Raw genomic sequence first — 17,194 nt, 5'->3', positions numbered from 1 at the left:
TCAAACAAGGTTCAGAATGTCCACTGACTACCCTTCGATATTGCACACCCTTTAGTTTGTCCATTTTCACACCCTTTGACTTTCAATTGACACCCTCAACCTTGTGGGTCTGTGGGTCTTTGGGCCAATAAAGTGCCAACTCAATTCTACCACTGACTAGTCTCTCATGCCCCTATGAAGGGGGACACGTCAATAGTTTTTAATCTAAACCAGCCCTTTTTTACTGGAGTACACTAACCCCAAATTGGGGCTCTTTTCTTGACACATAGTAGCAGTTTACCAGATAAGAAGACCAAAAAGTAGATTGTTGTAAAGGTGTATTACGTCCTGTGCTGGCCCCATTGTCAAATCCATTCTGGATTCTGAGTGGTAAAATCATAGCTGAAAAATGCCTCTATGTATGTGTATACATTTTCCGCCAAGACAGAACTGCCAAAGGGGGTGGAGTTAGAATCTACTGCAGAGACAGCCTGCAGAGTTCTGTCATGTTATCCAGGTCTGTGCCCAAACAATTCAAGCTCCTACTTCTAAAAATTCACCTTTCCAGAAATAAATCTCTCACTGATGCCGCCTGTTACAGACCCCACTCAGCCCCCAGCTGCGCCCTGGACACCATATGTGAATTAATTTCCCACCATTTATCTTCAGAGTTTGTACTGTTAGGTGACCTAAACTGGGACATGCGTAACACCCCGGCCGTCCTACAATCTAAGATAGATGCCCTCAATCTCACCCAAATTACCATGGAACCTACCAGGTACAACCCCAAATCCGTACACTCAGGCACCCTCACAGATATCATCCTGACCAACCTGCCCTCTAAATACACCTCTGCTGTCTTTAACCAGGATCTCAGCGATCACTGCCTCATTGCCTGCGTCCGTAATGGGTCCACGGTCAAACGACCACCCCTCATCACTGTCAAACGCTCCCTAAAACACTTCAGTGAGCAGGCCCTTCTAATCGACCTGGCCCGGGTATCCTGGAAAGATAATGACCTCATTCCGTCAGTAGAGGATGCCTGGTTATTCATTAAAAGTGCTTTCCTCACCATCATAAATAAGCATGCCCCATTCAAAAAAATGTATAACCAGGAATAGATATAGCCCTTGGTTCACTCCAGACCTGACTGCCCTTGACCAGCACAAAAACATCCTGTGGCGTACTGCATTAGCATCGAATAGCCCCGCGATATGCTACTTTTCAGGGAAGTTAGGAACCAATATACACAGGCAGTTAGGAAAGCAAAGGCTAGCGTTTTCAAACAGAAACTTGCATCCTGTAGCACAAACTCCAAAAAGTTCTGGGACACTGTAAAGTCCATGGAGAATAAGAGCACTTCCGCCAAGCTGCCCACTGCACTGATGCTAGGAAACACTGTCACCACTGATAAATCTACGATTATCGAGAATTTCAACAAGAATTTTTCTACGGCTGGTCTTGCTTTGCACCTGGCTACCCCTACCCCGGTCAACAGCTCTGCACCCCCCACAGCAACTTGCCCAAGCCTCCCTATTTCTCCTTAAACCCAAATCCAGATACCTGATGTTATGAAAGAGCTGCAAAATCTGGACCCCTCTTTCTCAAATTATCCGCCGCAATTGTTGCAACCCCTATTACTAGCCTGTTAAACCTCTCTTTCGTATCGTCTGAGATCCCCAAAGATTGGAAAGCTGCCACGGTCATCCCCCTCTTCAAAGGGGGAGACACTCTAGATCCAAACTGTTACAGACCTATATCTATCCTACCCTGCCTTTCTAAGGTCTTCGAAAGCCAAGTTAACAAACAGATCACTGACCATTTCGAAACCTACCGTACCTTCTCCGCTATGCAATCTGGTTTAAAAGCTGGTCATGGGTGCACCTCAGCCTCACTCAAGGTCCTAAACAATATCATAATCGCCATCGACAAAAGACAATACTGTGCAGCCGTATTCATCGACCTGGCCAAGGCTTTCGACTCTTGTCAATCACCGCATTCTTATCAGCTGACTCAACAGCCTTGGTTTCTCAAATGACTTCCTAAACTGGTTCACCAACTACTTCTCAGATAGTTTAGTGTGTCAAATCGGAGGGCATGTTGTCCGGACCTCTGGCAGTCTCTATGGGGGTGCCACAGGGTTCAATTCTCGGGCCGACTCTTTTCTCTGTATATATATCAATGATGTCGCTCTTGTTGCTGGTGATTCTTTGATCCACCTCTACGCAGATGACACCATTCTGTATACTTCTGGCCCTTCTTTGGACATTGTTAACTAACCTCCAGACGAGCTTCAATGCCATACAACTCTCCTTCCGTGGCCTCCAACTGCTCTTAAATGCAAGTAAAACCAAATGCATGCTCTTCAACCGATCGCTGCTCGCACCTGCCAGCCCGCCTAGCATCACTACTCTGGACGGTTCTGACTTAGAATATGCAGACAACTACAAATACCTAGGTGTCTGGTTAGACTGTAAACTCTCCTTCCAGACGGCAATGTCATTTACAAAATAGCCTCCAACACTCTACTCAGCAAATTGGATGCAGTCTATCACAGTGCCATCCGTTTTGTCACCAAAGCCCCATATACTACCCACCACTGCGATCTGTACACTCTCGTTGGCTGGCCCTCACTACATACTCGTCGCCAAACCCACCGACTTCAGGTCATCTACAAGTCTTTGCTAGGTAAGGCCTCGCCTTATCTCAGCTCACTGGTCACCATAGCAGCACCCATCCATGGGCACACACTCCAGCAGGTTTATCTCTCTGGTCACCCCAAAGCCAATTCGTCCTTTGACCGCCTTTCCTTCCAGTTCTCTGCTGCCAATGACTGGAAAGAACTGCAAAAATCACTGAAGCTGGAGACCCATATCTCCCTCACTATCTTTAAGCATCAGATATTAGAGCAGCTTACAGATCATTGCACCTGTACACAGCCCATCTGTAAATAGCCCATCCAACTACCTCATCCCCATATTGTTATTTATATTTAGCATTTTATTGCTCCTTTGCCCCCCAGTATCTCTACTTGCACATTCATCTTCTGCACATCTGTCACGCCAGTGTTTATTTGCGAAATTGTAATTATTTTGTGGTGACTGTCCCTCTGTGATCTTTGTGATATGACTTTCTTTAAGCACATACTGATGAAACTGTCACTTAATATTTTTTTCTTAAAGTCTACAAACGCTCTACATTTATTCACTCTGTGATAGGGTTGGATCCTATATGCTACTTTTATTATTGTCCTGTAAATGGTTCAGTGCCTATAATTTAGGCTGTGTGTAGAATGGGGCACAAAGGAAATTACCTCTACTACTAAATTACTACTAGATTATAGTGATAAGGAAAATAGCATACACATTTGGCCTGTGTATTCTTTTGCCTATAACAAATCAGAATTCCATTATATCAGTGGACATACTGAACCTTGTTTGAAGTCATTAGGTCACATGACCAAGGAGCTATTGAAATTCTACATTTGGAAAAATTAATGTAAAATCATGTGAGATGAAAATGGAAAAAATAAAGGGTGTGCAATAAATCAGTGGACATTCTGAACCTTGTTTGAGTCAAGTAGGTCACATGACCAAGGAGCTATTGAAATTTGAATATAAAAATGTTTTTGTATTTTGTTTACGCTCCCTAACTAATTCAACTAGGAATACACAATGCTGCTCACATTTCCACATGTTTATTTGCTTTGGAAAGTGAATTAACGTCCAAATTGTGAAAATAAGACCTGTGCAATGTTGTGTGCATTTTTTCCAACATCATGGCACTTATTTGGAGTCCGTGGCTCAAGTGGTTGAAAAGCTATTGAGGTTTGAAAGCGCGAATATCCGTTGAATATCCAACTTGAAACTATCTTTACCTCGGTGCATCCAGAGATGTTCCTTATGATGTCTGCACCCAGCTCATTATGTATCTGCCTGTCTGCATTATTTACCAGGGAAAGGAAACATTCTGTGAATACTGAAGCATTGCATCAACAAGGTGGCTCTGATAATATTGAAACATTGTATAAATGAACTAGGCGGCTCGGAGAAACTGAAACATTTAGTATCAACAAGACAACACTGAGAATATTCATATTGCAACAACGTGGAGGCAGCAAGCATTTTCTCTTTCCCCTGGGCCAGCTTGTCTGTCTGATATTATTGTGTTGCCTACGCAGCATCTGGGTGCTCATTATATACTAAAACCAGCCCTACATCCACACTATAGCTAAATAACTTAGCAATATTTAATGATGTTATGCCAGCAATATTGATCTGTTCATCTTTTAATTCAGGAAGCTGGACAAGCAACACTGATGGAGTGAGAGGTAGAAATGCATTATACCAGAGGTAGGTAGACTACAGGTAGGGATTAGGATGCAGACAGAGCAACACTGATGGAGTGAGAGGTGGAAATGCATTATACCAGAGGTAGGTAGACTACAGGTAGGGATTAGGATGCAGACAGGATGATGATGTAGGCCTATAGTTTTATTTAACTAGGCAAGTCAGTTAAGAACAAATTCTTACAATGACGGACTAGGAACAGTGGGTTAACTGCCTTATTCAGGGGCAGAACAACAGATTTTTACCCTGTCAGCTCGGGGATTCGATCGAGCAACCTTTCAGTTACTGGCCCAACACTTTAACCACTAGGCTACCTGCCGCCCCTATAAGTAAGAAGTTTATTTTGGGCTCGCTACAGAAGGCTATATCAGACCGCTGATACAGTACTGAACTACTAGGGTGAAAAAATGTTTTCCAGTAAGTTTACAAAAAATTCTAAATTATATATGTATTTTTTTATTTTTCAGGGGGTGCTGCAGTACCCTCATCATGCCTACTTCCCTCGGCGATACTCTGTCCCCTCCCCTCTCTCTCTGCCCTCCCCACCCCCTCCTTCCTCTCTCTCGTTCTCTCTCTCTTCCTGACATGTAGCATCAGGCCTGTTGATCTTGACTCAGGTCACAGAACTCTGGCATCGACACTCCCCCCTTCTCCTGCTCTAACATCAGACCAATATTAAATAGATACATAAAATATACTCTTATGCATTTACATAGAGACAGATACAATCAATCATTGACACACTGAATATACAACAGTCAGATGCATGACACCATCACAACTTAACTGACATTAGTGCCTGTCCCCAGATGGACAGTTAGACTACAGTAAAGTACATTTACAGGTGATCACATCATTGTCCTGCTTTGAGACACATTTCTACTGTCTGCTTCCAGTTGCATGTTCTTTTACTAGCCCTGCAAATGGTAACATATCTTACAATATTAAAACATATCTCAGTAACTGTCACAAGTGTATATCAGCATCCTACCTGTGGTCCAGAACAGGATCATCACTGCAGGTATCATATCTGTCTCTAACTGGAGCTCCACTGAGCTATACAGTCTACTGTCATAGAGGACTGAAGAATGGAAAATACTGCTAGGCAAAATGACTTCTCTCTCATTACTTCCTTATTTGAGTGGTGTGAAAAACTTCTCTTAGATCAGTGGTTGAGCTCAGCTAAATAGAGCAAACTGATCTGTTCTGAAAACACCCACAGGAAACTGCTGACAGAGCAGCAAAGTTTCACATACAGTTGAAGTTGGAAGTTTACATACACTTAGGTTTGAGTCATTAAAACTAGTTTTTAAACCACTGCACACATTTATTGTTAACAATCTATAGTTTTGGCAAGTCGGTAAGGACATGTACTTTGTGCATGACACAGGTAATTTTTTCAACAATTTTATCACAATTCTAGTTGGTCAGAAGTTTACTTATACTAAGTTGACTGCACCTTTAAACAGCTTGATAAATTCCAGAAAATGATGTCATGGCTTTAGAAGCTTCTGATAGGCTAATTGACATCATTTGATTCAATTGGAGGTGTACCTGTGGATGTATTTCAAGGCCTACATTCAAACTCGGTGCCTCTTTGCTTGACATTATGGGATAATCAAAAGAAACCAGCCAAGACCTCAGAAAAAAAACTTGTAGACCTCCACAAGTATGGTTCATATTTGGGAGCAATTTCCAATCACCTGAAGGTACCACGTTCATCTGTACAAACAATAGTACGCAAGTATAAAGACCATGGGACCACGCAGCCATCATACCGCTCAGGAAGGAGACGCGTTCTGTCTCCTAGAGATTAATGTACTTTGGTGCTTAAAGTGCAAATCAAACCCAGAACAGGAAATGACCATGTGAAGATGCTGGAGGAAACAGGTACAAAATTATCTATATTCACAGTAAAACGAGTCCTATATCAACATAACCTGAAAGGCCGCTCAGCAAGGAAGAAGCCACTGCTCCAAAATCGCCATAAAAAAGCCAGACTACGGTTTGCAACTGCACATGGGGACAAAGATCGTACTTTTTGGAGAAATGTCCTCTGGTCTGATGAAACAAAAATAGAACTGTTTGGCCATAATGACCATTGTTATGTTTGGAGGAAAAAGGGAGGCTTGCAAGCCGAAGAACACCATCCCAACCGTGAAGCATGGGGGTGGCAGCATCATGTTGTGGGGGGGCTTGGCTGCAGGAAGGACTGGTGCACTTCACAAAATAGATGGCATCATGAGGACAGAAAATTATGTGGATATATTGAAGCAACATCTCAAGACATCAGTCAGGAAGTTAAAGCTTGGTCGCAAATGGGTCTTCCAAATGGACAATTACCCCAAGCATACTTCCAAAGTTGTGGGAAAATGGCTTAAGGGCAACAAAGTCAAATACTAATTGAGTGTATGTAAACTTCTGACCCACTGGGAATGTGATGAAAGAAATAGAAGCTGAAATAAATCATTCTCTCTACTATTATTCTGACCTTTCACATTCTTAAAATAAAGTGGTGATCCTAACTGACCTAAAACAGGGATTTTTTTACTAGGATTAAATGTCAGGAATTGTGAAGAACTGAGTTGAAATGTATTTGGCTAAGGTGTGTATAAACTTCCGACTTCAACTTTAGTGTGTGTTATCATTTCACCTCTAACTTTCTACTGCTTGAGTTCACCTCTTATAGAATATTGGCTTAATGTTCCAGCACCTAAATATAAACAGTACCAGCACCCAAAATGAGTTCTGATGAGGTCTCATGTTAGAGCAGGAGAAGGGGGGATGTGGTGTAGAAGCTAGAGGTCTGTTACCCAAGTCAACTCAACAGGTCTGATGCTATATGTCAGGGTCAGGCTGGACTGGGACAAGAGAGGAAAAGGTTACTGGTTATGATGACATCACTGGTGAGAAGTCAGTAATGAAAAGATATTCAGTTGACTGCATATGTTAGTTTGTCAGCCCCATTATACATGCAAAATAATCTACAAATCTTGCAAAATGACCAGTCTCTTCCCTGAACAGATCACATAATGACCAGTCTCTTCCCTGAACAGATCACATAATGACCAGTTCTACCATCACAGTAACCAGGTCCTCCTTCTCTGAATCCACACTCTGTAATAGTAGACTCATGTCCCCTGAAACTCTTTATGGCGACTCCTCTTCTTCCATCTTCAACCAGAGGTCCTTCAGATACAGCTACAGCATCCCCACAGTCCAGCTCTCTACACACAACCATAACATCTCTCATGCTCCACCACCCAGGACATACACCTGACCACTCTCCTCTGTAGAAGACTTCCACTGTCCCAGAACAGGAAGTGGTCCCATTCACCAGTCTGACTGAGTATTCAGCTGTAAACAGCTGAGAGGAAAACACAGTGGTGAGGACAGATGATGACAGTGATTGTGTTATTCTAACAGCAGTAGTGCTTTGTGGTTGACAAGTATTAGTAGTTCCATAAAACACTACTTGTTATTGGGGTTTAGAATGGTTTGTATGGACACATGAATTTCTCCATGTGGGATAATAAAGTTGACTAATATTGAACTGCTATAATCACTGTAGATTTATACTCTACCTACCTGGTGGACTGACGCTTTGAGCCTGGAGATCTGAGGAGAAAGAGAGAGACAGAGGAGAAAGAGAGAGAAAGAGACAGAGAGATAGAGAGAAACAAAGGAGAAAGGGAGGAGTCAGAGGAAGAGAGAGACAGAGGAGAAAGAGAGAGAAAGAGACAGAGAGATAGAGAGAAACAAAGGAGAAAGGGAGAGAGAAGAAGAGAGAGACATTTAATACATTTGCTTTCATCTGTTTTTTTCCTTTCGTCTGTCATGAATACACATTAGACATGGGGGGGGTCATAAATACACATTAGACATGGGGGGGTCATAAATACACATTAGACATGGGGGGGTCATGAATACACATCAGACATGGGGGGGTCATGAATACACATTAGACATGGGGGGGTCATAAATACACATTAGACATGGGGGGGTCATGAATACACATCAGACATGGGGGGGTCATGAATACACATTAGACATGGGGGGGTCATGAATACACATTAGACATGGGGGGGTCATGACTACACATTAGACATGGGGGGGGGGTCATGAATACACATTAGACATGGGGGGGTCATGAATACACATTAGACATGGGTTGGGTCATGAATACACATTAGACATGGGGGGGTCATGACTACACATTAGACATGGGGGGGGGGGGGTCATGAATACACATTAGACATGGGGGGGTCATGAATACACATTAGACATGGGGGGGTCATGACTACACATTAGACATGGGGGGGGGGGGGTCATGAATACACATTAGACATGGGGGGGTCATGAATACACATTAGACATGGGTTGGGTCATGAATACACATTAGACATGGGGGGGTCATGACTACACATTAGACATGGGGGGGGGTCATGAATACACATTAGACATGGGGGGGGGTCATGAATACACATTAGACATGGGGGGGTCATGAATACACATTAGACATGGGGGGGGGGGGGTCATGAATACACATTAGACATGGGGGGGGGGGTCATGAATACACATTAGACATGGGGGGGTCATGAATACACATTAGACATGGGGGGGTCATAAATACACATTAGACATGGGGGGGTCATGAATACACATCAGACATGGGGGGGTCATGAATACACATTAGACATGGGGGGGTCATGAATACACATTAGACATGGGGGGGTCATGACTACACATTAGACATGGGGGGGGGGGGGGTCATGAATACACATTAGACATGGGGGGGTCATGAACACACATTAGACATGGGTGGGGTCATGAATACAATTAGACATGGGGGGGTCATGACTGCACATTAGACATGGGGGGGGGGGTCATGAATACACATTAGACATGGGGGGGGTCATGAATACACATTAGACATGGGGGGGGGGTCATGAATACACATTAGACATGGGGGGGTCATGAATACACATTAGACATGGGGGGGGTCATGAATACACATTAGACATGGGGGGGGGTCATGAATACACATTAGACATGGGGGGGTCATGAATACACATTAGACATGGGGGGGTCATGAATACACATTAGACATGGGGGGGGTCATGAATACACATTAGACATGGGGGGGGTCATGAATACACAGTTAGACATGGGGGGGGTCATGAATACACATTAGACATGGGGGGGGTCATGAATACACATTAGACATGGGGGGGTCATGAATACACATTCAGACATGGGGGGGTCATGAATACACATTAGACATGGGGGGGTCATGAATACACATCAGACATGGGGGGGTCATGAATACACATAGACATGGGGGGGTCATGAATACACATTAGACATGGGGGGGTCATGACTACACATTAGACATGGGGGGGTCATGAATACACATTAGACATGGGGGGGGTCATGAATACACATTAGACATGGGGGGGGTCATGAATACACATTAGACATGGGGGGGTCATGACTACACATTAGACATGGGGGGGGTCATGACTACACATTAGACATGGGGGGGTCATGAATACACATTAGACATGGGGGGGGTCATGAATACACATTAGACATGGGGGGGTCATGAATACACATTAGACATGGGGGGGGGGTCATGAATACACATTAGACATGGGGGGGGGTCATGAATACACATTAGACATGGGGGGGTCATGAATACACATTAGACATGGGGGGGTCATGAATACACATTAGACATGGGGGGGTTCATGAATATACAGTAGACATGGGGGGGTCATGACTGCACATTAGACATGGGGGGTCATGAATACACATTAGACATGGGGGGGGTCATGAATACACATTAGACATGGGGGGGTCATGAATACACATTAGACATGGGGGGGTCATGAATACACATTAGACATGGGGGGGGGGGTCATGAATACACATTAGACATGGGGGGGGGTCATGAATACACATTAGACATGGGGGGGGGGGTCATGAATACACATTAGACATGGGGGGTCATGAATACACATTAGACATGGGGGGGTCATGAATACACATTAGACATGGGGGGGGTCATGAATACACATTAGACATGGGGGGGTCATGAATCATGAATACACATTAGACATGGGGGGATCATGAATACACATTAGACATGGGGGGATCATGAATACACATTAGACATGGGGGGGTTCATGAGTACACATTAGACATGGGGGGGGGTCATGAATACACATTAGACATGGGGGGGTCATGAATACACATTAGACATGGGGGGGTCATGAATACACATTAGACATGGGGGGGGTCATGAATACACATTAGACATGGGGGGGGGTCATAAATACACATTAGACATGGGGGGGTCATGAATACACATCAGACATGGGGGGGTCATGAATACACATTAGACATGGGGGGGTCATGAATACACATTAGACATGGGGGGGGGTCATGAATACACATTAGACATGGGGGGGTCATGAATACACATTAGACATGGGGGGGTCATGAATACACATTAGACATGGGGGGGTCATGACTACACATTAGACATGGGGGGGGTCATGAATACACATTAGACATGGGGGGGGGTCATGAATACACATTAGACATGGGGGGGTCATGAATACACATTAGACATGGGGGGGGGTCATGAATACACATTAGACATGGGGGGGGTCATGAATACACATTAGACATGGGGGGGTCATGAATACACATTAGACATGGGGGGTTCATGTGTACACATTAGACATGGGGGGGGTCATGAATACACATTAGACATGGGGGGGTCATGAATACACATTAGACATGGGGGGGTCATGAATACACATTAGACATGGGGGGGGGGTCATGAATACACATTAGACATGGGGGGGTCATGAATACACATTAGACATGGGGGGGGGTCATGAATACACATTAGACATGGGGGGGTCATGAATACACATTAGACATGGGGGGGTCATGAATACACATTAGACATGGGGGGTCATGAATACACATTAGACATGGGGGGGGTCATGAATACACATTAGACATGGGGGGGGTCATGAATACACGTTAGACATGGGGGGGTCATGAATACACATTAGACATGGGGGGGTCATGAGTACACATACATGGGGGGGTCATGAATACACATTAGACATGGGGGGTAATGAGTACACATACATGGGGGGTCATGACTACACATTAGACATGGGGGGGGTCATGAATACACATTAGACATGGGGGGGTCATGAATACACATTAGACATGGGGGGGGTCATGAATACACATTAGACATGGGGGGGTCATGAATACACATTAGACATGGATATATCAGACAAGGCAAAATGTACAGAATTGGAAGAAAATGATCTTTAAAACTGCACACTGTTCTCTCCACCAACAAGAGGGGTGTAAGGGAGTAGGGGGAAGTTACACCTAGACACTGATCTGGGGTCAGTTTGGGATTTTCCCCACTAATGGTTAATGTTAGGATTGGGGGAGGAGAAGCAGATCCTGATCTGTACCTAGAGGAATCTTCACCTTGGGGCTGAGAACACAGAAAGACCATCCATTTCCAATACCCACATCAAATAAAATTACATTCTATTAGTCACATGCCCGAATACAAAACGTGTAGACCTTACAGTGAATGCTTACTTACAAGCCCTTAACCAACAATGTTTTAAGAAGAAAAATAGTGTTAAGTAAAAAATAGAAAATAAAAGTAACAACTAATTAAAGAGCAGCAGGAAAATAACAATAGTGAGGCTTTATACAGGAGGTACCAGTACAGAGTCAATGTGGAGTCTATATACAGGAGGTACCAGTACAGAGTCAATGTGGAGGCTATATACAGGAGGTACCAGTACAGAGTCAATGTGGAGGCTATATACAGGAGGTACCAGTACAGAGTCAATGTGGAGGCTATATACAGGGGGTACCTGTACAGAGTCAATGTGGAGGCTATATACAGGGGTACTGGTACAGAGTCAGTGTGGAGGCTATATACAGGAGGTACCAGTACAGAGTCAATGTGGAGGCTATATACAGGAGGTACCAGTACAGAGTCAATGTGGAGGCTTTATACAGGAGGTACCAGTACAGAGTCAATGTGGAGACTATATACAGGAGGTACCAGTACAGAGTCAATGTGGAGGCTATATACAGGAGGTACTGGTACAGAGTCAATGTGGAGGCTATATACATGGGTAATGGTACAGAGTCAATGTGGAGGCTAAATACAGGAGGTCCAGTACAGAGTCAATGTGGAGGCTATATACAGGGGTACCGGTACAGAGTCAATGTGGAGGCTATATACAGGAGGTACCAGTACAGAGTCAATGTGGAGGCTATATACAGGGGTACCGGTACAGAGTCAATGTGGAGGCTTTATACAGGAGGTACCAGTACAGAGTCAATGTGGAGACTATATACAGGAGGTACCAGTACAGAGTCAATGTGGAGGCTATATACAGGAGGTACTGGTACAGAGTCAATGTGGAGGCTATATACATGGGTAATGGTACAGAGTCAATGTGGAGGCTATATACAGGAGGTCCAGTACAGAGTCAATGTGGAGGCTATATACAGGAGGTACCGGTACAGAGTCAAAGTGGAGGCTATATACAGGGGTACCGGTACAGAGTCAATGTGGAGGCTATATACAGGGGTACTGGTACAGAGTCAATGTGGAGGCTATATACAGGGGTACCGGTACAGAGTCAATGTGGAGGCTATATACAGGGGTACTGGTACAGAGTCAATGTGGAGGCTATATACAGGGGTACCAGTACAGAGTCAATGTGGAGGCTATATACAGGGGTACTGGTACAGAGTCAATGTGGAGGCTATATACAGGAGGTACCAGTACAGAGTCAATGTGGAGGCTTTATACAAGAGGTACCAGTACAGAGTCAATGTGGAGGCTATATACAGGAGGTACCAGTACAGAGTCAATGTGGAGGCCATATACATGGGTAATGGTACAGAGTCAATGTGGAGGCTATATACAGGGGTACCAGTACAGAGTAAATGTGGAGGCTATATACAGGGGTACCAGTACAGAGTCAATGTGGAGTCTATATACAGGGGTACCAGTACAGAGTCAATGTGGAGGCTATATACAGGAGTACCAGTACAGAGTCAATGTGGAGGCTATATACAGGGGTACAAGTACAGAGTCAATGTGGAGGCTATATACAGGGGTACCGGTACAGAGTCAATGTGCGGGGGCACTGGTTAGTTGAGGTAATATGTACATGTAGGTAGAGTTAAAGTGACTATGGATAGATAATAAACAGAGAGTAGCAGCACGTAAAAGAGGGGTCTGGGTAGCCCTTTGATTAGCTGTTCAGGAGTCTTATGACTTGGGGGTAGAAGCTGTTAAGAAGCCTTTTGGACCTAGACTTGGTGCTCCGGTACCGCTTGCCGTGCGGTAGCAGAGAGGACAGTCTATGACTAGGGTGGCTGGAGTCTTTGACAATATTTAGGACCTTCCTCTGACACCGCCGGATATAGAGGTCCTGGATGGCAGGAAGCTTGGCCCCAGTGATGTACTGTACTGACCCAGTCACTTGCGCTTCCTGCTTTACTTGTTGCTTGTAAGCAGCAATCAGGAGGATAGAATTATGGTCAGTTTTGCCAAATGGAGGGCGAGGGAGAGCTTTGTACGCATCTCTGTGTGTGCAGTAAAGGTGGTCCAGAGTTTTTCCCCTCTGGTTGCACATTTAACATGCTGGTAGAAATGAGGTAAAAGTGATTTGAGTTTCCCTGCATCCCGGCCATTAGGAACACCTCCTCTGGATGAACGTCTTCCTGTTTGATTATGGTGGTAAACAGCTCATTGAGTGTGGTTTAAGTGCCAGCATCGGTCTGCGGCGGTATATTTAAAAAACATTTTCATTATATTTAACTAGGCAAGTCAGTCAAGAACAAATTCTTATTTACAATGACGGCCTACCTTGTTCAGGGGCAGAACTACAGATTTTTATGCGGGGACCGGTCGTGTATAGCCGTAACGGACATTTTGGTGACCTAATTTGACCTTTTCTGCTGCTTTTAAGACACAGTTCGATCCCTCCTTGGGGCAATACTTGATTGAGTAAATAAAACACTAAGCAATCACAATACAGTAACTTTTACTAAACAATCACAATACAGTAATTAAACCATCACAATACAGTAACTATGACTAAACAATCACAATACAGGAACTAAACAATCACAATACAGTAACTAAACAATCACAATACAGTAACTACGACTAAACAATCACAATACAGTAACTAAACAATCACAATACAGTAACTATGACTAAACAATCACAATACAGTAACTATTACTAAACCATCACAATACAGTAACTACAACTAAACCATCACAATACAGTGACTACGACTAAACAATCACAATACAGTGACTACGACTAAACAATCACAATACAGTAACTATTACTAAACCATCACAATACAGTAACTATGACTAAACAATCACAATACAGTGACTACGACTAAACAATCACAATACAGTAACTATTACTAAACCATCACAATACAGTAACTATTACTAAACAATCACAATACAGTAACTACGACTAAACAACCACAATACAGCAACTAAACCATCACTCTTCTAAAGACCCCCACCACTGATTATGTTGTTATTAATTTGCTGACGTGCCATTGTACTTATACTCACTGTATAGCTGAATATTGAGGCCTCTCTGTGTGTAGCTCTCTGCCAAAACCCGAAGCCCTGCGTCTGTGAGAAGAGGTGAGAAAAGGGACTGTGGATGACAGCGAGACACAGAGAGACACAGAGAGACACAGAGAGACACAGAGAGACACAGAGAGACACAGAGCGACACAGAGAGACACAGAGAGACACAGAGAGACACAGAGAGACACAGAGAGACACAGAGACACACAGAGAGACACAGAGAGACACAGAGAGACACAGAGAGACACAGAGAGACAGCTTCTGTTTTTCTCTGAAACAAGGGCAGATTTACATACTGCTGAGACCGGTTCTCAGAAACCTTGTGTTAAGAATAACTTGTTCTTTTAGCTGCACATACAGGGTTTGACACCATAAGGGGTGATCTATATAAGATCCTGTCTTTCTTTTGTTCGGGGCAGAACTCAGGAGAGACATCAGTTGTATGTTGATCTTTGACTTCTGTCTACGGCTGTATTCTAATTATAATATCTTCATTTTATATATTCACATTTGAAGTTTTCCTTATTTGTAAATAACGGAGCCCAGAAAAGTGGAACCAACACATGTTTTCAACTCAGAAAAAAGCACAGAATTTCCTCAAACTGTAAACATTAAGCCATAGTCTTTTACAATATTATCAATCACCCTTTGATTTGATAGATATGGAGAGTAATTATGGAGATATTGAGAATGGATATGAAGGAGTAGATCTCTCCGATCCTCAAATAAAATGCAGCAAACATGAAATAAACAAGTAATTACAATGTATTTACATTGTGGATAATGTGTGTTGTGTTTTATTTTTCCTTGTCAGCCACCCATCTCTGCTTTGTCAGTCTTGATAGGCCCAGTGTCTTCTGGGTGAGGCTGTCAGGCAGATCTGAAAGAGAGACACACAAAGTGACAGTAAGGCTACATTGTTATCATTTAGTAATGTTGTACTGTAACCTACTGCACCATATCAACCAACTACTATCTGGTCACAAGGCTACGTTGTTATCATTTAGTAATGTTGTACTGTAGTCTACTGCACCATATCAACCAATTACTATCTGGTCACAAGGCTACGTTGTTATCATTTAGTAATGTTGTACTGTAGTCTACTGCACCATATCAACCAATTACTATCTGGTCACAAGGCTACGTTGTTATCATTTAGTAATGTTGTACTGTAGTCTACTGCACCATATCAACCAACTACTATCTGGTCACAAGGCTACGTTGTTATCATTTAGTAATGTTGTACTGTAACCTACTGCACCATATCAACCAACTACTATCTGGTCACAAGGCTACGTTGTTATCATTTAGTAATGTTGTACTGTATTCTACTGCACCATATCAACCAATTACTATCTGGTCACAAGGCTACGTTGTTATCATTTAGTAATGTTGTACTGTAGTCTACTGCACCATATCAACCAACTACTATCTGGTCACAAGGCTACGTTGTTATCATTTAGTAATGTTGTACTGTAGTCTACTGCACCATATCAACCAACTACTATCTGGTCACAAGGCTACGTTGTTATCATTTAGTAATGTTGTACTGTAACCTACTGCACCATATCAACCAACTACTATCTGGTCACAAGGCTACGTTGTTATCATTTAGTAATGTTGTACTGTAGTCTACTGCACCATATCAACCAACTACTATCTGGTCACAAGGCTACATTGTTATCATTTAGTAATGTTGTACTGTAGACTACTGCAATTAGTCTGTAATAATGTTTATCCAGTGTATCTATGTATTTAACTAAAGTCTGTTATAATGTTTATCCAGTGTATCTATGTATTTAATTAGTCTGTTATAATGTTTATCTAGTGTATCTATGTATTTAACTAAAGTCACATGATGTACTGATGAGACCTGCTCCCTCTGCTAGAACACTTCCCCTTTGTCTACATGACTGACTCATGGTTCTGGACTCACAGCCAAATGCTGTTTCTCCATATCCTGTTATTTAGCAGTAGACTGAACTAAGCTGTGAGAGACGAGGAAGACAAATGGTTGTGGTTCCTTTGAGAAACAGTGTTGAGACATTGAGCACTGAGAAATGGTGTAACATTTCTCAACAAGACCTCAACACAAACCAACAGCAGCCTGTCAGTTCCATAGTCCTTTGGCTGAGACCAAACTCTATTTTGTTGGGCTC

The 17,194-nt window shown here is 43.2% G+C and overlaps 1 pseudogene; it reads right to left on the bottom strand.

Annotated features, from left to right (window-relative positions):
* LOC115187368 (deleted in malignant brain tumors 1 protein-like) overlaps positions 1–15,123 on the bottom strand; it is a 153,131-nt pseudogene extending 138,008 nt beyond the window's left edge.
* Positions 15,124–17,194: the final 2,071 nt, after the last annotated feature.

The sequence above is a fragment of the Salmo trutta genome, unplaced genomic scaffold (genome assembly GCF_901001165.1).
Source record: "Salmo trutta unplaced genomic scaffold, fSalTru1.1, whole genome shotgun sequence".
In the NCBI taxonomy this organism is placed as follows: domain Eukaryota; kingdom Metazoa; phylum Chordata; class Actinopteri; order Salmoniformes; family Salmonidae; genus Salmo; species Salmo trutta.
Note: the sequence above shows the minus strand (reverse complement) of the source record. Positions and strands in the feature narration are given on the sequence as shown.